This window comes from Lissotriton vulgaris, chromosome 5, assembly GCF_964263255.1.
Source record: "Lissotriton vulgaris chromosome 5, aLisVul1.2, whole genome shotgun sequence".
NCBI lineage: Eukaryota > Metazoa > Chordata > Amphibia > Caudata > Salamandridae > Lissotriton > Lissotriton vulgaris.
The window spans coordinates 803,096,501-803,121,997 of record NC_141693.1 but is presented as its reverse complement, the minus strand read 5'-3'; the positions used below and the strand labels follow the sequence as shown (position 1 = coordinate 803,121,997).

General features: G+C 44.5%; 1 long non-coding RNA gene across 1 annotated transcript in view; it reads left to right on the top strand.

Annotated features, from left to right (window-relative positions):
• The window catches only part of LOC147711607 (uncharacterized), a 50,823-nt gene extending 25,747 nt beyond the window's left edge, over positions 1 to 25,076 (top strand). The window contains exons 3-6 of the long non-coding RNA XR_015295704.1: positions 4,471 to 4,566; positions 24,306 to 24,420; positions 24,508 to 24,567; positions 24,780 to 25,076. This is a non-coding gene — a long non-coding RNA (uncharacterized LOC147711607). The remainder of the gene's footprint in view (positions 1 to 4,470; positions 4,567 to 24,305; positions 24,421 to 24,507; positions 24,568 to 24,779) is intronic.
• Positions 25,077 to 25,497: the final 421 nt, after the last annotated feature.

Here is a 25,497-nt window from a genome sequence, read left to right as displayed (position 1 = left end):
GCCAGTAAACTTCAACAAACGTGAAACAACCACCTATAATTAGACTGTGCTGCAGTGTCTGTCTGTGTGGAAGGGGTTCTGTCATGATTTAACGAGCCGAAAATGCCATCAGTCAAAATATAAAAGCTCTTCTAACACTAGGTTATACTTTATTAGCTCTGCAATCAGGCCAGTTCCATGCCTGTATGCAAACTTTGTAAAGCTGCACTCTATTTCCAACAATGTATTACAGCAACAGGAGCTGCAACGGCTTTCAGGACAGGGCAGATCAGTCAAGTGTCTAGGTCTGATGACTTTGTCTACTCTGGAGAGTGTGCTCAGTGGCGGCTGCGTACTCGCTGGAGCCAGCAGTGTTCACTAGCCTATAGCATTACTTAGTCCTTTGGTTCCACACACTTTCTGAATGCAGTGTTCAGACGCAGGCCGGCTTCAATATAGAAGTTTGCTTCCCAAACTGCAGTCATCCAGTCTTTTTGTAGAAGGCAAAGTGGAAGAACTTTAGCTCCATTTGAAGAGCAATCTGATGCTCATCCTGGACTAGGCTGAGCTGCCTACAGACCTGAAGCGCTTTGTATCCTTACAGCAGTCCTGCTGCCACCACAGTACTTTTAAAGCATCAGTCAAAAGAGATAATAAATATTCTCTCACGAGTATCCTAACAGGATAATCGTGATGGTTTTGAAGTTTAAATTATGTCTCCGGAACGTTACATACATTATGAAGGAAGGCAGGGGGTGTTAGGACTACAAACAGTCTAATGGGCACCCAAGCAGACTTGTGGCTCCTCCTAAAGTGGGAGGTAGAACACCAACAGCAAGCCAGTGTCCCAGGACCTGTCCCTAGCAGAGAAGCACCTTATGGCAAGTCTGAAGACAGGTTGTGGTTAAAAAATGTCAAGGTGCCAAATCTGCTAAAGGCAATCTAAGAGACCTTACTGTGCCAGTCAATTTAATGCCGCAATCTAAGTGTCCGTGGGGTCCAGACTCCCTCGATTATAAAGCAGATGACCACTCACGCATGAAGATAACAGGTAAGCAGCAGGTAGATTCGGACAAACAGCTAACCACCTTCCCTTGAAAGCAGATAGCAGTCTTTTGCAAATGAGAGTGTCCTGGACATACATATTTTTGATCAGAAATGGAGATCACATTTTTTTTTGTTGGGGGAGGGGTTAATGACCATAATGGATGTCCAATGAAGCTACATATAGCTTCACTAGCTATAAGGCAGGCCACGCCTCCAGCTGACAGACAGCAATAACTCTCCCTTACACAACATTTCACCTGCTATTCTGATCATCAAACTCGCTGCCTCAGCTGTTACACGCTGGTGTCGGCCTCTGGGCACTGTACTCAGGGCAGTAATTCACAGTCAAGAACGCGGCCCTGGGGATGAGCAACAGTAAAACCTCCTAAAGTTTCCAAGCTGAAGCTCCCCTTGCTGGGGACCACAGAGAGAGCAGGGGAGTATGAGCAGCAGGATGAGCAAGATGAAAAGCAAGACCAAGAAACCTTCAGGGGCAGAAATAAGGTTATGATAGGAAACAACTTGTGCAAGAAGGCAGACAATGAGACAGCTAAACGGGGGAACTATGGAAACTATGGAAGGGATTGGAAATAAATCAGGGCTGCCCAATGAGAAGGAGGAATGTAGAAAGGGGTTAGCTGAAGGAATTTGTCTAGTGGAGAGGGAGGAACATAACCATATGCAAGCAGTGAGGATAATTAAACTCTGCGTTAGAGAATTGCTTGAAGAGGGTTACATGTGCTGCGCAATGACAGATCAGACAAGCGCATCTGCGCATCTACACATGGGGTGGCATAAGACCTACTGAAATCTAGACTAGTTCAACAGGGAGCAGAAGTGGGAGGGATGCACGAGAACACCAACGGGGCAGGGGTCGGATTGTAAACTGGAAACAGCTACATAGGCTGAGGTATTTCCCAAATTAGTAGAGGTCCTGAGAAAGAAGGAGGTACGGGCCATGGGGTGCGTGAAGGCACTGGAAAGGGAGAGAAGGGAAAAAACAGGATTAAGAGTAAAGGACATCTTCTGTTAAGTCCTCAAATGTATAGGTTCAACGTTGAACAGGAAATACATTTTGGGGTAACTGGACCAGGCATTCTTGAGTTAAAAAAAAAGTTACGTTTCTGGAGTTGTAGGTCCCCCTTAAATGGGGCAACCATACTTAGTCTGATGCATCCACTGCAGTAATTCGACCTTGACCTCCTAGACACAGGTTCGAGTCCCGGCGGGTCCTCCTAGTCCTTCATTCTTCCAATGTCGATAACATGAGCATCACCGATTTGGATCAAAAAAAGCATGTTAGTCACAACAAAGAAGCTGCTTGGAGCGAATGCTCACTTCAAAATTGTAAGCTGTGCAAGTGTGGTCGACAATAAGAATGGACTTACGGTATGAAATCCATAGCCAATGAGTGACGCTTAATGTATGTGGAGGAGGCGAGGATGTATCTATGGCGAGATGCTACCTGTCATCATGCTAATGTCAGACTCTTGTCTGCTCGTGCATACAAACCAAGTGTGCGCACGTCAGACAAGCACAGACCGACTCACCCATTTGCCAGCAATGTTGGTAAACTGGATGCACAGATGGCAATGTCAGATAGGAAGCAACTGAAATTCAAATACTTAAATTTAACATCAAGCAAAGGAAAGTAGTGCCTTGGCAACGGCAGACAGTCTGCATCAGCAACTACCTCAAACATGAAAAGAACAATACATTCTATCTTAAACTGTACAAAATGTTCCACCAAGTTTGCACATGTGCTCTACAGTCTCACATAACTACTAACAGCAGAAGCCTTGGGGACAGCAGATTTATAGTCTTACAAATATCAATGTGAGAAGACGGGGCGTGGCTTGAGTCGCACAATATGGCAGCGACTCTTTGCGGCTCAGCGCTTCAATGAGACCGTTTCTTTCCCCGGAGTGGCAGCACTTGTTCTTGTGCACCATGCGGTGAAGGCTCTGGAGGCGTGGATGTGGGAGCACAGGTAGCTGATATTGTTTTACCTCTTCATGCCATTTTTCAACCCTGTTTCCCCCGTGTCGCACTTTCCACAGGTTCCCTACTGTGGCCGCCATTTTTAATTCAGTGGGAGGCGACAGTGAACAGCTGCTATTTCATCAATCTGGCAATGTATTAAACCCTAGAGACAGGAGTCCTGATTATTATTGGAATAATTGTGACTGAATTAACCTTTTTATAACCATATTTAAAGCCCTCTGTCTCTACTGGGACACTGGCGACTTATCCTAGTGGCTTTTGTATGTTCACCTCTGCCTCTCTCTTGTTTGTTCAGGAGATAGGGGGGAAGAGGTATGGAAGAGGTTCAGTGTTTTTTTTTTTTTTACTCCCAGGGTCTGGACTTTGCAATCGCCAAACAAGTATTAACCTAGTGTCTTTTGAGGCTGTGTTATATAGTCTCCTGCCTATATATGGAACATCCTTACCCCTCCAACCAGAAGGGCGCTGCAGCTACCATGTCTTCCCTCCATAAAGATCCACCACTGCCGCTTCTAAACGCCAGAAGAAGGACCCCGGTTCTCCCACAAAATCTCCCCTGCCCATAACATTGGATGATCTCATGGGGGAAATAAAGCATATGAAACCCTTCGTTATTGACACTAACGCTACTCTTCAGAGACTAGAGGAGTAATGGTCTAATTTAGAGTCAAGGTATCAATGGTGGAGCAGAGGATCAGTGATGCTCAGGATGTGATCCCTAAAGTTGAAGCTATGTCCAAAGAAGTAGCTCTGCTCAAACAAACGCAGGACTTGGAAAACCGCAACAGGCGCAACAACCATAGAATTTACGGAATTCCTGAGGGGGAGGAGGGGCCTGACATGCTTGGCACTCCAGAGGGATAATTGTCCTTTTTGTTTAATATACTGACTTGTTAATGGTTCTGCCGGGTGCAAAGCAGAGGAAGCAAATGCTTTGTTCCGGCCAAAAGGTTTTTATTTCTCAGGATATTGCTTGTGCCACTGCTGCTCGTCGTAAGGAGTTCCTTTCCTATTGACCTGCTCTTCGTTCTATGAATGCCAGATATGGTCTTGTACATCCCTGCCTCTTTAAAGTCAAGTACAAGGAAAGGACTCATTCATTTGACTGTCCTGAGGATTTATGACAGTTTATTTTTCATCATAAAGAAGAAGAAATGGACTTTGGGAAAACATGAACATTGTTTTGTAACAACATTTTTGCTTACTTTTCTCTAATTTATAGATTCTGATGATTTTCACCAGAATAGGGTTTTGTGAAAGCCTGATATTGTCTGCTTCACATGGTTTTAGTTCCTTTTTGTCTTAACCTCACCTAATTTTACAGGTTTTTTATGGTTCTTGCCTTTTTTTTGTTGTTATCTGTTTATTTCACTCGTGTTTTTTATGTGTCTACTTTCTCTGGAGGCTGTTCCCTATTAACTATGTGGTTTCTTTTCACAGATGTCTCTTGTCTGATACGGACACCCCTCCTCATTGTTTCATCCTTCCCTTTCCTCCCATCCCACCCTCAGTGTTCATAGTTCTTCCTTAAGTGTGGTAAGTGTTACTCCCTCCATTAAGTATGCTCGTATTATATGTTTGCTTGTTTTTATTATCTATCTCAATAGGTGAAGTTTGTTTACTATACTTTCCTAGCTGCTGCTCCTTATTATATTCTCCTTTTTTATGCTCACTTATTTTGCGGTCCTCGTCGTTTCTCGTTGACCTCGATGGCTCTGTCGTCTGTCTTCCTTACGCGGCTCCCCGCTTTCTCATGCTGTCCCTTTCAACTTGGAAATGTATTCTGCTCACCTTGGCGGAAGTCTCCTGGCTTCCTGCCATCTTCTCTCTTTTTATCATCTATACCCTCCTCTCTTTCTTCTTTTTTTTTCTATTCTATTCTTCTTTCTTTTTTCTTGTTCTTTTTTCTTTGATTTGTGGCCCTTTCCTTTTTCGTCTTTCTCCAATATATCATCTTTGACCATTTTCGTCCCTTCCTCTTTTCTTGTTTTTTACTCATTTAACATCTTTTTTCTTTTTTGTTCTTATTGCACATTTTCTTATTTGTTGGCTCAAAAGGTTCTCATGCTGAATTATCAGTTTTACCAAACTTAGAATGCCCATGGTGTTGTTTATTGTTTCTCCCTTCTCATAATGATTGATAATGATCGCATAGTATCCTGGAATGTGAAGGGTTTCGTAATCCCGTTCAGAAACAAATGGTACTTACTCATTTATCTAGATTACACTGTAAAATTGTGATTCTACAAAAAACACATCTTACTGAAAACGATATTAGCTCTCTTAAAAAGAAATGGGTGTGTCATGTGTATTTTTTGCCAGCTAAAGAAATAAAAAATGGAGTGGTGACAATATTTCATAAGTCCCTTTCACTTACTATGGAAAAGGAGGAGAAGATGCTGATGGCAAATGGCTTCTTCTTCGTTCACTTAGTAATGGTTCCTCAATCTCTCTCCTTAATATCTGTGGTTCTACTGGTATTGATTCATAGTTTTAGCAGTCCATGTCACATATCCTCCACTACTGTTCTGAGTCTAACCTCTTAGTGGGTGGGGACTGCAACCAGGTCATGGATCCTTTTATTGACAGGAAATCCTCCTCTAGATATATACTTATTAAAATGCAAAAAAACTTTATGAGCACTATTCGTTCGAGAGGTTTGGTAGATGCTTGGAGGATACATAATCCGGACCGTTTGGAATTCAGTTTTTATTCTCCCAAACATAACTCTACATCTAGAATGGATTACATTTTTTGAGTCCGCACCTTCTCCCTAATCTAATCCATGCCGAAATTGGATCCATACTTATCTCAGAGCACGCTCATGTCTTTATTAATTTAGATATTCCTTCTGAACCATCCAAACCCTGCAGATGGAGCTTTAATAATTATCTACTTAAAGATCCTACTGTTGTGGGGCGCTTCAAGGATTTTTTTGTGAGAGTTCTTTCTTCGTAATGCTATCCTGGACATACCTTTTCACACCATTTGGTGCACTTTTAAGGCACCAGCCAGAGAATTTATCATTGATTACGTGGCTGCCAAGAAGAAACAAATTCTCAAGGAATCAGCTTCCATATTATCTTCCATTAAGTAACTCGAGCATACCTATTTTTCTTCTAATATTGATTATACTCTTAAGAAACTAGTCCAAGCAAAATTGAACTTTAATAGGAAATTAACGGAGGAAGCCTCTGCAATTTTACTAAAAATGAATTCCAAATTCGACGGTGGTCGTAACAGAGCCAGCAAACTGCTAGCGAACTATTTGAAAGTTAAATCTCAAAGATCCAAAGTAGTTAATATCATTGATAATAACGGTGTTAATCACTTAAAAGATTAGGAGTTATTAAAATGTTTTATGGATTTTTATAAGACCTTGTACGCTCCTGAATCTTCTCCATCTGACACTTCTTTGAGGCATTTTTTGATTTGTTGCCTCCTCGTTCCTCCCCCTCCCCTGATTGCTCTTTTTTAGATAAAGACCTGCCCCCTCAGAAATTAAGTTAGCCATATCCCCGTTACCTAAAGATAAGGCCCCTGGGCCCAATGGTTTTAACGCTGAATTCTATTCCTGCTTTTCACAGACTTTACTCCCTTTTATCTCTTTTTCAGCATTTCATTTCTCACAATGAGGCTTGGTGCTCTTTTCTTGAAGCCATGATTTGGTTAATCCCAAAGAAGAATAAAGATACCTCATCCTGTGCAAACTGTCACCCTATTTCTTTAATTAATTTTGATTGCAACATTTCTGCTAAGGTGTTGGCCCTTTGTATCAATCAGGTAATTCCTGATGTTATTGACTCTGAACAGACAGGGTTTATTAAAGGAAGAACGTTGGCAGATTATTCAAGAACTTTTTTTAAATATAATTCATGTTGTGTCTTAGAGTTCCTCCCCTGTTGCAGCCATCACCCTAGACGATGAGAACGTTTTTGATCGCATTCATTGGCTTTTTTTTATGATGCACGCACTTAAGTGGCATGGTTTTGGTCCTGTTATCTTGTCTCTTATAAGTTTTGTTACATTCGTCTCCAACCACTTCAGTTTTTGTTAATGGATTTCAATCTCCTTACTTTACCCTCCAAAGGGGCACTCATCAAGGATGCTCTATTTCACATTTGCTCTTTATCTTATCTCTTGAACCTTTTCTTCACTCTCTACAACATTCTTCCGTATTTCGTCATTTTACACACAAATCAATTGAAATCAAGTTCACTGCTTAGGCAGATGACATTTTGTTATATATTTATCTCCATATGCAGCTCTGTCAGATTATACATTATAGGGCATATTAGCAAGAACCTCGTTAAAATTATCGCAGTTTTAGCGGCAGGAAACTGCCACTTAAACGGCGATAATGGGCTTGCTAATATGCGTTATAGAATTCCAATAGAAGCCCAGGTGAAATGTCCTGCACATCTAACTTGGGCTTCTATTGGAATTCTATAACCTATATTAGCAAGCCCATTGTCGCCGTTTTAGCAGTATTTTCCTACAACTAGAACGGCAATAATTCTAACGAAGTTCTAGCTAATATGCCCCCACATTTTTCTAAATCTGAAGTGCATCCATTGAACAAGTAATGCATAGGAAGTATGTTTGAAGGAACACATGTCAAATGGAACACCAACTATATTACATGCCTGGGGGTCAAATACTCCTCTTTAGTCGTTAGAATGGTTCAGCTTAATTTGAAGGATGTTTTATTAAAGGTATCGGGCGTGGCAGACAAATGGTCTCCCTTATTTTTGTCATGGTGGGGCAGATTGGACACAATTAAAATGATGATGCTCCTTGTTATTAATTTTTACTTGTCCATATTACCAGTGAGAATCAATGTATGTGTGTGAAAATCGCACTCGAGTTTTTGAGGTTCAAATAACTATTTTGATATGTGTGCTATCTCAGATTAATGCCTGCTAGTATTTGAAATACAATTGAAAGTGGCCTAACCCCAGATGGCTGCTAGGACTCTGACATGCAACAACGAGAAGTGGTGTTTCTTTATAACATTTTAATCATGTTTTCTAGGAATTCAAACAGTAAACATTCCGAAATCATTCATTTGACATTTTTCATTTCATTTCAATTTGTTTCAACACTGTACAAAATACATTTATAACCAAATACATTTCCATCAATAACCCAATGCATTTCGGAACCTAATGTTCCTTCGTCAGGGGTTCTGTTGAGAAAAAGAGACAATAAAGGGAACATATTAAGACGATGCCGTGTTAATGAGCTATACATTTTAGAGATCAATTTCTATTGACTAACAGTTTTTGACAGGACAATTACTCTTTAGGTTCTGATGTTTGAAATGTCCTGATATTAACCTATGATTTTTAAGAATGTCAGTCTTACCTAGATTGAGGGATTTGGTGTTCAAAGACACGCGAAATGCCAAGGTTAACCCGAAACTGTGGGCATCTGTATATAAATGAACATATACAATGTTTTAACGTGATGTTAAGTGTGCATTTGCGAGGTAATATCTCAATGTACTCGATCTTACCTGTCGAAGACAGTGTTATTAAATGCGGTATAATCGTGGCAACCTGAAAATTTAAACAGGATGTATTCAGGGTTCGAAATTTAAATGCAAATTTTTGAGTTTTGATACGAGTTAGTAGCAGTGGTGCGATTTAAACAGCTCACCTGCGTGAATTGAAGGGCTGTTCAAGATATATATGTGAAGTGATAGCAGGATCCCGTAGGTTTGATGACTGAAAGTGAAAAAAGCGACCAGTTTAGATTTCTCGTAAAGTGGTATTCAGACCAATCGGTATTTAACGATTCTAGGCGGACGATGAGTGACTTACCCGTGGATACGGGAATTATCGAGAAGCAGCATTTCTCCTTCGTTTGTGGCCGCTATACGGTAGTCCTTTTTCTTTATTTAGTGACTTGGTTAATGTCAGTGAAAACTGACAGAGGACTGGTGAAATTGTCTAATCAAAAATGAACGACAGAATGTTTGGATCGCTGCTAGTCCGTATCTCTAAACACTGTGAACAGTGTTTTTAAACATTCTATGAGTATTAAAGTCAAAGTGATTAGTAGTCGCTAAAATAGGACTATATTAGATTTTGGTGAAAACTTTGTTATTCACACTTTGAATATTATGACCACTATCGTCACACTGAGTAGTAGTCACTGAAAGAGGACTGCTTGAGAAGAACTTTATTGTTCACACATATTGTGTAGAGATGATTAAACCCTTGTAAAGATGAGGAGATATTATCATTGAAATGGCGTGTAATTAATTTTTGAGGATAATTTGGAGTTATTAGATAGATTATTGAGAGTGGTTGTATGAACACATTTTGATTTGATTAATGTAAACCCAAATATATTACATAACATACATATGAAATATTGACATTAGATATCGTCAGAATTTATGTCTGGAGACCTGATGTGATGAATGATTATGTATGTAAGACTGATCTGATGTTTAGGTTAAAGCAGTTATATAGGACAATAAGACGTGCATGTGTTGGTCTTCTGTGGATTTCAGGCTATAGTTTTTGTGTAATTTATAGAAAACATGCCATTTCTAGTTTGTCATTGAGTCCTGACGGTGCTAAGATTTGCAATTTCTTTATCCAAAAAATTCCTTGTTGGAGCAGAATTTTAGAGTTGTCAAATCCAAGCTTTTGTGGTACTAGTTCAATTATTTGGAACTTCAATTGCGCAATTTAATGTTGATGTTCTAACCAGTGTGTCGCTAGCGGTGATGTAGTACTTTTATTCCGTATCCTCCTTTTGTGTTCTGAGTGTCTTATTTTTATTTTCCTCTCGGTCTTGCCTACATATATGAATCCACAATGGCATTTTATCATGTAGACCAAATGTTCAGAGTCGCAGTTCGCTGTGTGTCATAATTTATTTTTTTCTCCAGTTCTTGGTGTAATAATAAATTTCCAGTGATAGCGTTATTACAGTTCTTACAATTCCAACATTTGGTTGTACCTTTGAAGGAACTTTGTTTGTTATGATGTGGTTGTTTAATACGTGTAGTGAGTAGTGCTTTCAGATTTTGTGCTTGTTTATATGTGAATAGCGGTTTGTCCTTGAAAAGGGTTCCAAAGTCACTTTCTGTTTCAAGTATTTCCCATCTTTTGAGAATGATCTTTTTTATATCTCTTGATACTGATGAGTATTTTGACACAAAAACCATTCTTTTACTCAATTGTTTTGCTTTCTTTTCAAGAAGTTAAGATCTTGGCATTGCATTTACTTTTGATATTTGTGCATCTAGTTGTTCTGGAGGGTATCCTCGTTCTATATATCTTTGCTTTTGATCTTGAAGTGCTCGATCACAAGTGATCTGTTCTGAAGAGATTCGTCTAATTCGCATAAATTGAGAGACTGGTAGGTTGTTAATCAAGGTCTTGGGGTGAAAGCTTTCATAGAGTAATGCAGTGTTTTTGTCTGTAGGTTTCTTGAATACACTGGTGTGAATTTGGTTTTCTTTTAGTTCAACCATTACATCCAGGAATGGAATGGCTTGTTTGCCCATATGGTAAGTAAATTGAATTCTAGGGTCAATTTGATTTAGGGTCTGTATATTCTTAATCAATGAAGTTTGTGTGTTTTTCCAAATTAAAAATATATCGTCAATATATCTTTTGTAGTATACCAAACCTTCTTGCCACGTTCCGTCTGCCATGATATAGTCATTTTCAAATTTGGCCATGAATGTGTTTGCATATACACAGGCTCCTGAAATGCCCATTGCTGTGCCATTGAGTTGAAGGTAAAAGTCATCTTGCCACTTGAAGTAGCTGTTTGTTAGGCAGAACTCTAAGAGTTGAATAATAAAGCAATTTACAGTTTCTGGTTTATCTTCTTGCAATAAGGCCCATTCGATTGCTTCTAATCCTAAAGCATGAGGAATTGATGTGTACAATGCTACAACATCTATAGAACATAAAGTCCAATCTTCAGTTGAATCCAAGCTGATCATTAAATTTCTTAGGAAGTCGGATGTGTCTTCTAAGTAGCTTGGCCATCGTTGAATGAAAGATTGCAAGTGACTATCAATGAATCTTCCTGGGTTTTCAAAAATTGATTCACAGCCCAATACTATCGGTCTGAAGGGGGGGTTCTTAAGATCCTTATGTATTTTGGGTAGGAAATACATTCTTGGTCTTCTTGGGAAAGTTTGCCACAAGTAACGTTTGATGTTTGTATCGATCCAATTAAGGCTCTCTGCTTGATCTAAAATTGTACTTAATGTATTTTCTATATCTGTTGTTGGATCTCTGTCAAGTTTAGCATAGATATTCTGTTCCATCACATGTTCTGTGCCTTTTGCCAAATAGAAGTCCGTATCCATCACCACCAAGCCTCCTCTTTTGTCCGCCCTCTGGATTGTAATTGCATCATTTTTAGCCAGTGTTTGTAGGGCACTGTATTCTGCTCATGTGAGGTTTTTTAAGGTCTTCTTGTATTTAATTTTGCTCAGATCAGCCTTGACGAGAGTTTCAAAAGTGTCTAGACTCTTGTGCAAAATTGGAGCAACAAATGTGCTCTTTGGTTTGAATTTAACAGTAGAATTGTCTTGGGATTCAGTGGGATTAACCAATGTAAAGAGATTCTTGAGGTCGGAGAACTCTCATACATTTTAAGAAAGAAACGTCTGTTTCCAATTCTGTTGTGTGGTAAGTGCTTACAAATGTAGTGCCTTTGTTCAGTAGATGTTCTTCAAATTGTGTGAGGTTTTGTTTGGAGATATTGACTATGAGGGTTTCCCTTGGCTTCTCAAACCCTTTTTCTTGTTTTCTTTTTCCTTTTCCTTTTCCTCGTCTTGTCTTTTTTCTAGTTGTTAGTTGGTTGTTTGATCTGGTGGTCTGCTTTGCGTTCCCTCCTTCTCTAAAAAAGGCGAAGATGATGCAGATGCTGTATTGCTAGCATCTTGTTTTGATGTTGTTTGGTCTGTTGTCTTATCGGATGGTTTGTGGCTTAATGAGTGGTTGACTGGTTGTCTAGAGATATTTGTGTCATTGTCCGAAAAAACACTCTCTTCTGAAGAAGCTGGTTGTGTTTTTTTGCTGCTGTATCTCCGCTGTGCATAAACTTCCGCCCACATGTTGGACAGGCCACATGAAGGGCCCGCTCCCCCTCTGCACGACCAGGCCCGAGCCCGGCCCCTCAAGTGTTACACGCCACCACTCCACGTTTTCCGTCCCCTCTGGGACCCCTGCCTCTGAACATCTCGACCTCATGGGCCCGATCCTCTACCGGCCCTCGCCCCCGACCTGGGCGCCATCTTGGACACTGCACCACGAGGCCGCGTGGCCTCCGATCGACCCTAACCCTGGGCCTGGCCAGGCCCCCGACATCCCGGCACCACCATCCACCCAGGAGGTGAGCGGACTACTTGGCAGGTCAATGGGAGAAAGAGGTGTCGATGGCTCTCCCCCGCCAGGTGCCGATCGCCCCCAGCCTCCCCGGGCGCTGGCTCCACCCCCCTGCTGGGTGTCTGGACTCCCTCATCCCGGACCTCCCGACCTCCAAGTGCGAGGGTCCGGACATCAAAGGGCGCCAGACCTATAACTGGGGCAGCTCCAGAGCAGGAAGGCAGTTGTATCCTGGAGTCGAGAGACGCAGAGAAGAACTCATCCTTGACGGACTACTGGCGCTGCCGTAGCCCTGCCTTGCGAACTATCATCCTGCCTGCTGGCGTTGCCGCAACCTTCGTAACCTTCATCGTCGTCGGGACCTGCTGGCGTGGCCGCGGACCGTTTGTAACTACCATCTTCATCGGGACCTGCTGGCTCCGCCGCGGACCGTCGCTACCTTCAACCATCTTCATCGAGACCTGCTGGCTCCGCCGCGGCCCGATCATCTAGAACGCCGAGCTCGAGGATTGAGAGCTATTTTCATCTATTCAATTGGTAACAAGACTGTCCCGCTACCCTTTTCCCAATCCAGAGACTAGAACCGAGGGGACCCCTGAGTCCAGACCTCCTTGTACTATTTTACCGTACTTGAAGAATTGCTTATAAAGTATCGTTAAACCTTATCCTTGTGTGGTGTCCGTCTGTGGGGGGGAAGTTACTTGTCTGTACGATCGCTGGAGACGGCTCTCCCCGGAGACCTCTCCCCTTATCCTCGGCCGACCCTCCCGGCCCGTCTAACATTGGTGGCCAGCGGCGCGATCCGAATCACCGCATAATCGTACAGAGAGTAGCTCACCCCACGACGAAATCACGATGACAACCAAAGAAAGCGGATCCACCGAGAAATTTCAGATGGAGAAATTGGAAGAATACAGCCATTGTGAATTAAAACAATTCTGCATCGAACTAGGTATCGCTACCACCGGTCTAAGTACCAAAGACGATTTCAAGCATGCCCTGGAGTCTTGGGCAGAAACCGGGGCCGTCAGACCCCCGGACCAAAATATCGCAGCAGTAGAAAAAGACACCACGGCTCCCGAGGAGCGAAGAACGGGTCTCTCGCAGGACGAGATCCAGGAACGAGAAAGAACACGACTACATGAACTAGAAATGGCCCGGCTCAAAATGGATGGTGAACTCAAATTGGCCGAACAGAAACTGAACTTAGAACATCTGCGGCTCCGAGAAGAAAGAGAGGAAAAACAGAGACAAAGAGAACTCGAGGAAAAAAGACTGGCATATGAACATGAGCGCAAATTAGCTGAGATAGACTTACGCAAGCAGAACAAAGAATTAGGGGTGCCCGAGCAACCCCACACCCCAAGGGCAACAGATAAAAAGGTACACATCCCCAAGGATGTCGTTCGAGAATACTTCCGAGAGGACGACATCCAACAATGGTTCAAGGCCTACGAAATAGCTATGACCTCCCACCGGATCGATCGAAGCGACTGGGGAGCCGGTCTATGGGGGAGATTCCTCAATGAGGGCCGCGATGCCCTGCTACAGCTCCCGGACCACCTGATGACCTCCTATGACCACATGAAAGCTGCCCTCCTCACCCGCTATGGGCTCACACCCGAGATGTACCGTCAGAGGTTCCGAGACTGCACCCGCATCCCGGGTACAACTTGGGTGGAATACGTGAACTATTTCAGCCGAGCCTTCGAGGGTTGGATCAAAGTAAGCAATGTCACAACTTACGAACAACTCTTCAATCTCATGGTGTGGGAGCATCTATCAAATAATTGCTTCATCGAGCTCCGGCAGCACCTCCTCGACAGCAAACTGACGGATCCACGGCAGCTCGCAGCCGAGGCTGACCGGTGGGAAATCACCAGAGTGGGCCGAAATAGGTCCTATGAACAGAACCGGAACCACCACGGTCAGCACCGTCCCCGAGGAGGAGGAGGAGGGGGCCAAGGACGAGGAAGAGACAACGCTCCGGCCGCCCCCGCTACCAGCACCACCCCCCCGGCCAACCGGGGCGGCACCCCGGCACGACCGGGATATAGAGCCAATGTCACGTGTCACCGATGCCAGCGAGTCGGCCACTACGCAAACGACCCAAATTGCCCACAGAACCAGAGCCCGAGACCCCGCCAAGTGGCTGCTGCTGCCCTGGGGGAAGAACAGATCTCCGAGGAACAAGAAGAATATGAGCAAGAACACCAAGAATGGGAGCCAGCCGCCATGGCTCTAGCATGCTTAGGGGGGAAGGACATGGTCCCGCGGGTCCCCCTACCCGCTAACACCCGGAAGTACAGTCAATGGGTGAGCATCAATGGACGCCGGGCCGAAGCCCTACGTGACACCGGGGCCAGTGTAACAGCCGTCCGCTGTCACCTGGTGACCCCAGAACAGATCCTACCAAACATTCTTTGCCCTGTCCGTTCAGCCGATAATTCGGAGAGTCTGTGTCGGATGGCCTGCGTCCCCTTCGAATGGGGAGGAGTCTCCGGCATGTTGAAGGTGACGGTCCGAGATGACGCTCCCGTAGACTGCCTCCTGGGGAATGACCTTGAAAGCTCTCCGTGGGCAGCCGTAGAACGAAGAGAACACCTGGGGATGTTGGGCATCCCGGACTGGGCGTGCGTCACCACCCGATCCATGGCCGCCCGTGCCAATCCCCGACCCGAAGAACCTGAATGGCCGGCACCTCCTCCCCCGGTCGCTCCCGTAGAAGACACCGACCGTGCCGTCCCCCCAGAACAAGCTCCCGAGGGACTCGCTCAACCTCCGGACCTTTCCGGCCTGGATCAGTGGCATCACGAGGGGGGGCCCACCCAGGAGCAGTTTCGCCAAGAACAGAAGACCTGTCCCTCCCTCGAGGGACTCCGCCAACAAGCCCTCGCTCAGAGCGCAGGGGATACTTCCGGAACACATTGGGTCTACTGGGACAATGATCTGCTATACAGTGAACAAAGAATCGCAGAGTTAGGGGCCAGTCGAGTGCTAGTAGTGCCCCTCCGTTTTAGAGACTTCTTGCTAAACCTGGCCCACGATGTCCCCCTGGCTGGCCACCTGGGTCAGGATAAAACCTACAGCCGCCTGGTGACCCACTTCTTCTGGCCTAAAATGAGGAACGATGTACTCCAGCACTGCCGATCTTGCCCCACGTGCCAAGCCAGTGGAAAGAGCGGCCGCAAACTGAAAGCCCCCCTGCAACCATTTCCAGTGGTCACCACCCCGTTCGAGAGGGTGGGGATAGACATTGTGGGGCCCCTCGACCCCCGTACAGCACAAGGACATCGGTTCATCCTGGTGCTGGTGGACCACGCCACCCGCTACCCTGAGGCTGTTCCCCTGCGAACTGTGACAGCCCCGGTAGTCGGCCGGGCTCTGATGGGGATCTTCTCCCGGGTGGGATTCCCCCGGGAAGTCGTCAGTGACCGGGGCACAAACTTTATTTCAAAATACATGAAGTCCCTCTGGCAACAGTGTGGGGTCACCTACCGATTCACGACCCCCTATCACCCTCAAGGAAACGGACTCGTTGAGCGGTTCAACCGCACGCTCAAAGGGATGATTGGGGGGTTGGAAGAGCCCCTCCGTCGCCAGTGGGATGTGCTACTACCGTGCCTTCTCTTTGCCTACCGAGAAGTCCCCCAGAAATCACTCGGCTTCAGCCCGTTTGAACTGTTGTATGGACACCCGGTGCGAGGGCCGCTCAGCCTAGTCAAAGAAGGCTGGGAAATGCCCCCTCTAAAGAACCCTCCAGATGTCTTCAAATACCTCCTAACCCTCCGCAACCAGACCCGACGATTCAGGGAGATGGCAAAAGCAAACTTGGAGGCCAGTCAAGAGGACATGAAAAGGTGGTACGACCAAAATGCCTCCTCCATCGAATTTGAACCCGGCCAACAAGTATGGGTAATGTCCCCCACCGAACCATGCGCCCTGCAAGATAAATGGACGGGGCCCTTCAAGGTGATCGAGCGCAAGGGCCCTGTCACCTATCTCATCGATATGGAATCTTCACGGAACCCCCTCCGGGTTCTCCACGCTAATAGACTGAAACCCCATTTCGTGCGTTCAGAACTCAGCCTCCTGATGGCCACAGACAATGGGGCCGAGGAAAACTCCGAACCCCTCCCTGACCTCCTACGGACTCGGGAGAAAGACGGCTCCGTGGACGGGGTCCGACTCTCGGAGGCTCTCACCCTGGAACAACGCCAAGAATGTCGAAACCTTCTGCTGTAGTTCGCCAGCCTGTTCTCCCTCACCCCAGGGGTCACCTCCTGGTGTGTACACGACGTGGACACGGGGGACAGTCCCCCTATCCGCCACCGGGCCTACCGCGTACCAGATCGGGTACGGGCCTGCATCCAAGAAGAGGTGGCCAAAATGCTCACGCTCGGGGTCATTGAGCCCTCAGACAGCCCCTGGGCCAGCCCAGTAGTACTGGTCCCCAAAGCGGCCGCCCTCGGCACCACACCGGAACTCCGGTTCTGCGTCGACTACCGGGGCTTGAATGTGGTCACCAGAACAGACGCACATCCCATCCCCCAGGCGGATGAACTAATCGACCGCATGGGAGCTGCCCGCTACCTCAGCATCTTCGACCTGACGGCGGGCTACTGGCAGATCGGCCTCACATCCCGGGCCCAAGAACGATCTGCGTTTTCCACTCCTGATGGCCATTATCAGTTCAAGGTCATGCCCTTCGGCATGAAGAATGCCCCAGCCACGTTTCAGCGGCTAGTTAATCAGGTCCTGGCAGGACGTGAAGGATTCAGTGCCGCCTACTTAGACGACATCGCTGTATACAGCCACCACTGGTCCGACCACCTCCACCACCTCAGAGAGGTGCTACAGGCCCTTCAGCGAGCTGGCCTCACGATCAAGGCCAGCAAATGCCAAATTGGTCAGGGGTCCGTGACCTACCTCGGACACCAGGTGGGAAGCGGTCTGGTGGCCCCTCTACAGCTCAAGATCGCCGCCATCCAGTCTTGGCAGCCCCCCATCACCCAGACCGAGGTACGCGCCTTTTTGGGACTCACAGGCTATTACCGACGGTTCGTGAAAGACTATGGTAGCATAGTGGGGCCCCTCACGGAACTCACATCCAAAAACCAACCAAAGAAGGTCAACTGGACCCCAGATTGTCAAGCAGCCTTCGAGCAACTGAAGGCCGCCATGTGCTCCGCCCCTGTGCTTCAGGCCCCCGACTACAGCCGGGAGTTCATCGTCCAGACGGATGCCTCCGACCATGGCATTGGGGCGGTCCTGTCTCAATTGAACCCCGAAGGCCTTGACCAGCCAGTGGCCTTCATCAGCAGGCGACTCCTGGCCCGAGAACAACGCTGGAGCACCATCGAGAGGGAGGCCTTCGCCGTGGTATGGGCCCTCAAAAAGCTCCGGCCCTATCTCTTCGGCACACACTTTCGGGTACAGACCGATCATCGACCCCTGCAGTGGCTGATGCAGATGCGGGGGGAAAACCCGAAACTACTACGTTGGTCCATCTCCCTACAGGGGATGGACTTCACTGTGGAACATCGACCTGGGCAAGACCACGCCAACGCGGATGGCCTGTCACGCTTTTTCCGCCTCGACGAGGAGAGTCCCCAAGAGGATGGGTGACTCTCCCCGCCTTCAGCTGGGGGGGACGCATGTTGGACAGGCCACATGAAGGGCCCGCTCCCCCTCTGCACGACCAGGCCCGAGCCCGGCCCCTCAAGTGTTACACGCCACCACTCCACGTTTTCCGTCCCCTCTGGGACCCCTGCCTCTGAACATCTCGACCTCATGGGCCCGATCCTCTACCGGCCCTCGCGCCCGACCTGGGCGCCATCTTGGACACTGCACCACGAGGCCGCGTGGCCTCCGATCAACCCTAACCCTGGGCCTGGCCAGGCCCCCGACATCCCGGCACCACCATCCACCCAGGAGGTGAGCGGACTACTTGGCAGGTCAATGGGAGAAAGAGGTGTCGATGGCTCTCCCCCGCCAGGTGCCGATCGCCCCCAGCCTCCCCGGGCGCTGGCTCCACCCCCCTGCTGGGTGTCTGGACTCCCTCATCCCGGACCTCCCGACCTCCAAGTGCGAGGGTCCGGACATCAAAGGGCGCCAGACCTATAACTGGGGCAGCTCCAGAGCAGGAAGGCAGTTGTATCCTGGAGTCGAGAGACGCAGAGAAGAACTCATCCTTGACGGACTACTGGCGCTGCCGTAGCCCTGCCTTGCGAACTATCATCCTGCCTGCTGGCGTTGCCGCAACCTTCGTAACCTTCATCGTCGTCGGGACCTGCTGGCGTGGCCGCGGACCGTTTGTAACTACCATCTTCATCGGGACCTGCTGGCTCCGCCGCGGACCGTCGCTACCTTCAACCATCTTCATCGAGACCTGCTGGCTCCGCCGCGGCCCGATCATCTAGAACGCCGAGCTTGAGGATTGAGAGCTATTTTCATCTATTCAATTGGTAACAAGACTGTCCCGCTACCCTTTTCCCAATCCAGAGACTAGAACCGAGGGGACCCCTGAGTCCAGACCTCCTTGTACTATTTTACCGTACTTGAAGAATTGCTTATAAAGTATCGTTAAACCGGTGTCTCTCTTGAATTTCCTTAACTTGGTTCCTTGTAATTCTTTGCCGTATTTGTCAAGACGAGTGTTTAGGTGTTCAAGAAATTTTCCCCATGGTTCTGTTTCCATTCGCGAAGATAGATCTTGTTTTCTGTTATATATTTCCTCCTCAAGTTCACTAATTGTTTTCGAAAGTTCCTCTATTAGAAGTAGAATTAAATCTAGTGAGCATTTATTGAGGATGCAATACCATTTATCCATAAATTGTTGGTTGGTATTGAGTCTGAATAACATTGGACGAATTGCTAGCCTGTGACCACGTGGGATCCTTTTCACGTGATGATATTGTATTAAAGTGGAGGCATGTAGACGTTGATTAAGTTTGCGCCTTGTAAGATATTCCAATTTATGCAATTGTTGAGTAATTGATTCACTTTGGGCATCGCATGTTTTAGTTTCCTTTATTAGTTTGTAGATTTCTGTTACATACATAATCATTCATCTAATGTCAATATTTCATATGTTTGTTATGTAATATATTTGGGATCACATTAATCAAATCAAAATGTTTTCATACAACCACTCTCAATAATCTATCCAATAAATCCAAATTATCCTGAAAAATTAATTACACGCCATTTCAATGATAATATCTCCTCATCTTTACAAGGGTTTAATCATCCCTACACGATATGTGTGAACAATAAAGTTCTTCTCGAGCAGTCCACTTTCAGTGACTACTACTCAGTGTGACGATAGTGGTCATAATGTTTAAAAACACTGTTCACAGTGTTTACAGATATGGACTAGCAGCGATCCAAACATTCGGTCATTCGTTTTTGATTAGACAATTTCACCAGTCCTCTGTCAGTTTTCACTGACATTAACCAAGTCACTAAATAAAGAAAAAGGACTATCGTATAGCGTCCACAAAGGAAGGAGAAACGCTGCTTCTCGATCATTCCCGTATCCACGTGTAAGTCACTCATCGTCCGCCTAGAATCGTTAAATACCAATCGGTCTGAATACCACTTTTCGAGAAATCTAAACCGGTCGCTTTTTCACTTTCAGTCATCAAACCTATGGGATCCTGCTATAACTTCACTTATATATCGTTAACAGCCCTTTAATTAACGCAGGTGAGCTGTTTAAATCGCACCACTGCTACTAACTCGTATCAAAACTCAAAAATTTGCATTTAAATTTCGAACCCTGAATACATCCTGTTTAAATTTTCAGGTTGCCACAATTATCCCGCATTTAATAACACTGTCTTCGACAGGTAAGATCGAGTACATTGAGATATTACCTCGCAAATGCACACTTAACATTGCGTTAAAACATTGTACATGTTCAAGGAGTGGATTCTTTTTGTTTATGTATGTATGTTCATTTATATACAGATGCCCACAGTTTTGGGTTAACCTTGGCATTTCGCGTGTCTTTGAACACCAAATCCCTCAATCTAGGTAAGAATGATATTCTTAAATATCATAGGTTAATATCAGGACATTTCAAACATCAGAACCTAAAGAGTAATCTTCCTGTCAAAAACCGTTAGTCAATAGAAATTGATCTCTAAAATGTATAACTCATTAACACGGCATCGTCTTAATATGTTCCCTTTATTCTCTCTCTTTCTCAACAGAACCCCTGACAAAGGAACATTAGGTTCCGAAATGCATTGGGTTATTAATGAAAATGTATTTGGTTCTAAATGTATTTTGTACAGTGTTGAAACAAATTGAAATGAAATGAAAAATGTAAAATGAATGATTTCGGAATGTTTACTGTTTGAATTCCTAGAAAACATGATTAAAATGTTATAAAGGAACACCACTTCTCGTTGTTGCATGTCAGACTCCTAGCAGCCATCTGGGGTTATGCCACTTTCAATTGTATTTCAAATGCTAGCAGGCATTAATGTGACATAGCACACGTATTAAAATAGTTATTTGAACCTCAAAAACTCGAGTGCGAGTTTCACACACATACATTGATTCTCACATTCTGCCACAGTGAAAATCAGCACCACCAATCAAAAAATGTCTTTTGAAACAATCGCCAATATAACAGACAACCATGCAAATACAAAAGTTTACATGGCGGATGAAACAACAGAAATCTACAAACTAATAAAGGAAACTAAAACATTCGATGCCCAAAGTGGATAAATTACTCAACAATTACGTCAATTGGAATATCTTACAAGGCTCAAACTTAATCAACGTCTACATGCCTCCACTTTAATACAATATCATCGCGTGAAAAGGAAACCACGTGGTCTCAGGCTAGCAATTCACTAGATTATTATACTTCTAATAGAGTGTAGGAAGGTGGATATCTGACTATGGTTACCCCAGATTTTTTGCCTTGTGTTTAGCTGGTTTTCGACTTAGTTGGCCTGGTTCCCTGCTAATCAGGGCCCCAGGCTATCTGTTCTCTCTGTAAAATGGACTCCATGCACCCTAGGTGTATAACCAATCTGGTACTGGACACCTTATCAGCCCCTGTACAGTGCACTATAGGTGCCCAGGGCATAGGTGCATCCAATGCCTACCAGGGGCTGCAGCATATATTTTGCCACCCCTGGCTGGTTCTTAAATTAACACAACTGGCTGATCACTCAGCTGGGGGAGGGTGGTGTAATCCCCCCTTGCTTAGATATAGTATACCTATATCTAAACCTATATCTGGACACATACATACCTATAAGTCACTCCTATGGCAGGCCTTATAAATCCTGGAGGCAGAGTGCTTGGTTTTATGTGAGATGGTGCTCTAGCACGAGCTGAGCCTGTCTGCAGCTGTTGAGACCAACTTCCTTAGCTGTTCCGGGATATTGCCATACCATATACTCTTAAGTGCATTATAATCCATTGCGTTATGTGCTAACTTTGGTTTGGCTTTATCAAAACATGTGTAAGGTGTCATATGATTTGGAATACTACCCCCTCGCCAGTCCTGGCGACGGGGGTAGCATTCCATCCTTCTAGAGGGAGAAGACATGTTTCTTTGCTAAAACGCGGTTAATTCTAACCAGAGCCTCAGTATCACAAAATGGATGCTGCTGCCACCGACACAAGTCTGACCTCCTGCTGCTGACCGAAACTTGGCAGAGGAGGCCTGGACAAAGGGTTTCCTGTCGCAGGGAGGTGCTACACCTCCCTAGACAGGAGATAGTGTATTGGGGCAGTTTGGGTTGAATGAAACTAGACACTGTCTGGGGCGCACAAGGCTTCCCCTTGCATAATCCGGTCAAACCGGTTCTGGGGCACTCCAGCCCCAGTCCCAGCGCGACCCTGGACAAAGGGCACTCTCAGTAACCAACTGAAAAAGGTCATAATGAAACACTGGCCACTACTATCAGAGTTACCGGAATTGAAAGAGAAACCTTTATTCTCATTCAAACGTGGCCGTAACCTACGTGACAGACTGGTACATGCCTACGAGAATAATAATCAAAACCTAGTTGATAACATGAGACAATTGGCCCCTCTAACAGGCCATTATAAATGTAACAAATGCACTGCCTGCGGGACTACGGAAAACATGAAATCATTCATTGTGAATAGCAAAACTTTTCAAATGAAAAGTTTCTCTAACTGCCGTACACAAAATGTGGTTTACTGTATCGAGTGCCCTTGTGGTATGACATACATTGGTAAAACCACACAAATGATTAAACAAAGAATCCTGCAGCACCAACCTAGAATTAGGTGCAAAACAGAGAATGCCCCCTTAGTGGAGCATTTTACTCAACAGAAACACAGGGAAAATGATTTCAAGTGGTGGGTCATAGAAGTAGTCAAACCTACTATTAGGCAAACAAATGTAGACAGACTTCTAACCTTAAAAGAAAATCAGTGGATAGAATTTGCGAACAGCTTCAAAAATGGTTTAAACTCATCCACTGAGTGGCATACATTAGCCTGCATTACTTGACACACCATGATAAGTTCTTTTCCATTTTTTCTATAGAATGTGAGCGTTTCTGCAATGCGACAAACTTCAGTGCTTGGAACTGATTTCCCATCCTATAGTTCCATGCTCTTTTGACTGTGTGTCACTAAATGTCATGACTATAAATTTCAGTGATAACAGTACATTATGAGAATTTTCTCTCCAGAGATTGTGAGCGCCTCTATTATGCGACAAGCCTTTGTGCCTATAATTGATTTCTCATCACATATCACCATGTTCTCCTAATTGTGATTCACTTACAGTCATTAAGATAATTTATAGTAATAACAATAACTGGGATATTAGTCACTATCTTCATATTTGGAAGCTTGATGATGTATGGCATAAATGTCCATGAGATTTCACATGTATGAAACAACTAAGAATGTGCGCGCAATTTGGGATGTGACAGTGTATTTTGCTTCCCTTCACACACTCACCTATAGTTACTGTGAGACACATACAAACAATACACATATTGACTAATAGTGTTTTTTCTTTGAAACCACGGTCTAACATATGTTTATGATGGACCTTTCGTAATTCCAAGTCACAATATCGTGCGTCATCCTTTACATAATAAGATGCGCTTCTGTAGCGATACATGAGCATACTATCATTCTAAGATGGCGGCCGTGTGTGCTAAGCTTTCAGGCTTTAGGCTTTCCCACATCACATGACTATGACACTTTAGTTTTAGGGGCTATTTATTGGCCGTGTTGGTCGTGGTGCTTTGTTTCACCCTTGACCCGGCACAGAGGAGACGTTTGCTACCTTTCCCGAAGTAAGTACGAAGCTAACTCTAAGACGCCGCTGTCACGCACTTAATGCAGGCACCTTCGTGGTCTCTCCATTTACTCAATGTCCGCTCGAGTTACAATGTTGCCTAGCTCTCTCATCGTATTTTCACGATGATAAAATGTAACAGATGGGTGTACTTGCAGCTGTCTTTCGTTACCACGCTGCACCAGATTTATCACGCTGCACTAGATTTATTACCATTTACATCTCGGCTTTGTCCATGTAGAGCAGTTAATTGTGTCAACACGCTGCGATCACCGATCACAGTCGTGTTAGCTCCGTGTTTTGTATTCTTTGCTCACTAGCATATATATATCGCAGTGAGCACTTTGATACAACGATTCTGGAACATGATTTTTTCATGACAAAACATCTATCTCTGTTCATTTAACTGCACCAAATGTTAGTAACTAAGTGTAAATACACAGAATGCTTTGTCCTCGGCCAATAACCGCTTAATCTTGCGGAGTGACTGTACTTAGTCCAGAGCTAATCTCTGTCATGTGTATAAATTAAATGTCACATTTCCTTCCATAGCAATTAAATCATTGATTTTATACATTCCACAGCTTTCGTGGTTCCTGACATTGATGTCACGTTCTCACCTTACCATAAAGGATTTAATTTTGACTTAGCCTGGACGCATGGATACAACCAAAGGGTATAAATCATATTTCCCTTAAGGTAAACAGGTCTCCTCAGAGATAGATATATTCACAAATAACACTGTTACCTGATAGCTCACTTGGGCTTTCCTTTCATTCCTTGTAGGTTATGAACCTTGACTTTTCACCTGAGTTCATCAAAATTTGGGTCTTTAATACATTATAAGTAAGTGTATTTTTCAGTAGGCTCTATTAACTTTGTTAGTTAACATCCTTGTCACCACACTGACTAGCTTGTTAAACTTCTTTTATGTGAACAATGTAAATAGTGTAAATTTTGGATATATGTAAACAATGTAAATAAATGCGCAAATTGTGGATATATGCTAGCAACACGTGTTAGGATTATTTGTTAATTTTATCAAATATTTTTTGTAGGGGTCATCTTCATTGCATTACCTTCTTGTCCTGATGATGGTCTCTGGATTTCTCCACTGAGACCGAAACGTCGACACATCAATCCAAGTCCTTTGTTTGTTTTTGACTTTCTATTTATGATCTTTTAAAAGAAGTCAATTTTATCTACTTTGTTATAGACTGGATTGTTTTCTTTTGTACTAATGGATTGTTTTTTCAGTTCCATTTACTTAAGATACATATGCAATCGCTACTAATTGTGTACCCTTTATTTGTTGACAATTTATTTCTATACAAATATAAACAAAAACCTTTTTCAAGAACAAACCTTCCCGTGTTGCTTTACTTTTGTTCTTTTATTTAACACACAAAAGTGATCATTAATTAGTTTAAGTCCTTAGACTGTTTATAGAGCTAGTGTGGTAGTTTCTATTGGTCTCTCTTAGAATTGACAAAACGTTGCACAGTTGCTGTTTTATTCAGCTGATTGATCTAATTAATATAGATTTCATGATACTGTGAAACTCAAAGCACCAAACAAATCCCTTGCCGGCAACTTTTCCTTTAAATACCAGGGGCTGCGGCATATATTTTGCCACCCCTGGCTGGTTCTTAAATTAATACAACTGGCTGATCACTCAGCTGGGGGAGGGTGGTGTAATCCCCCCTTGCTTAGATATAGTATACCTATATCTAAACCTATATCTGGACACATACATACCTATAAGTCACTCCTATG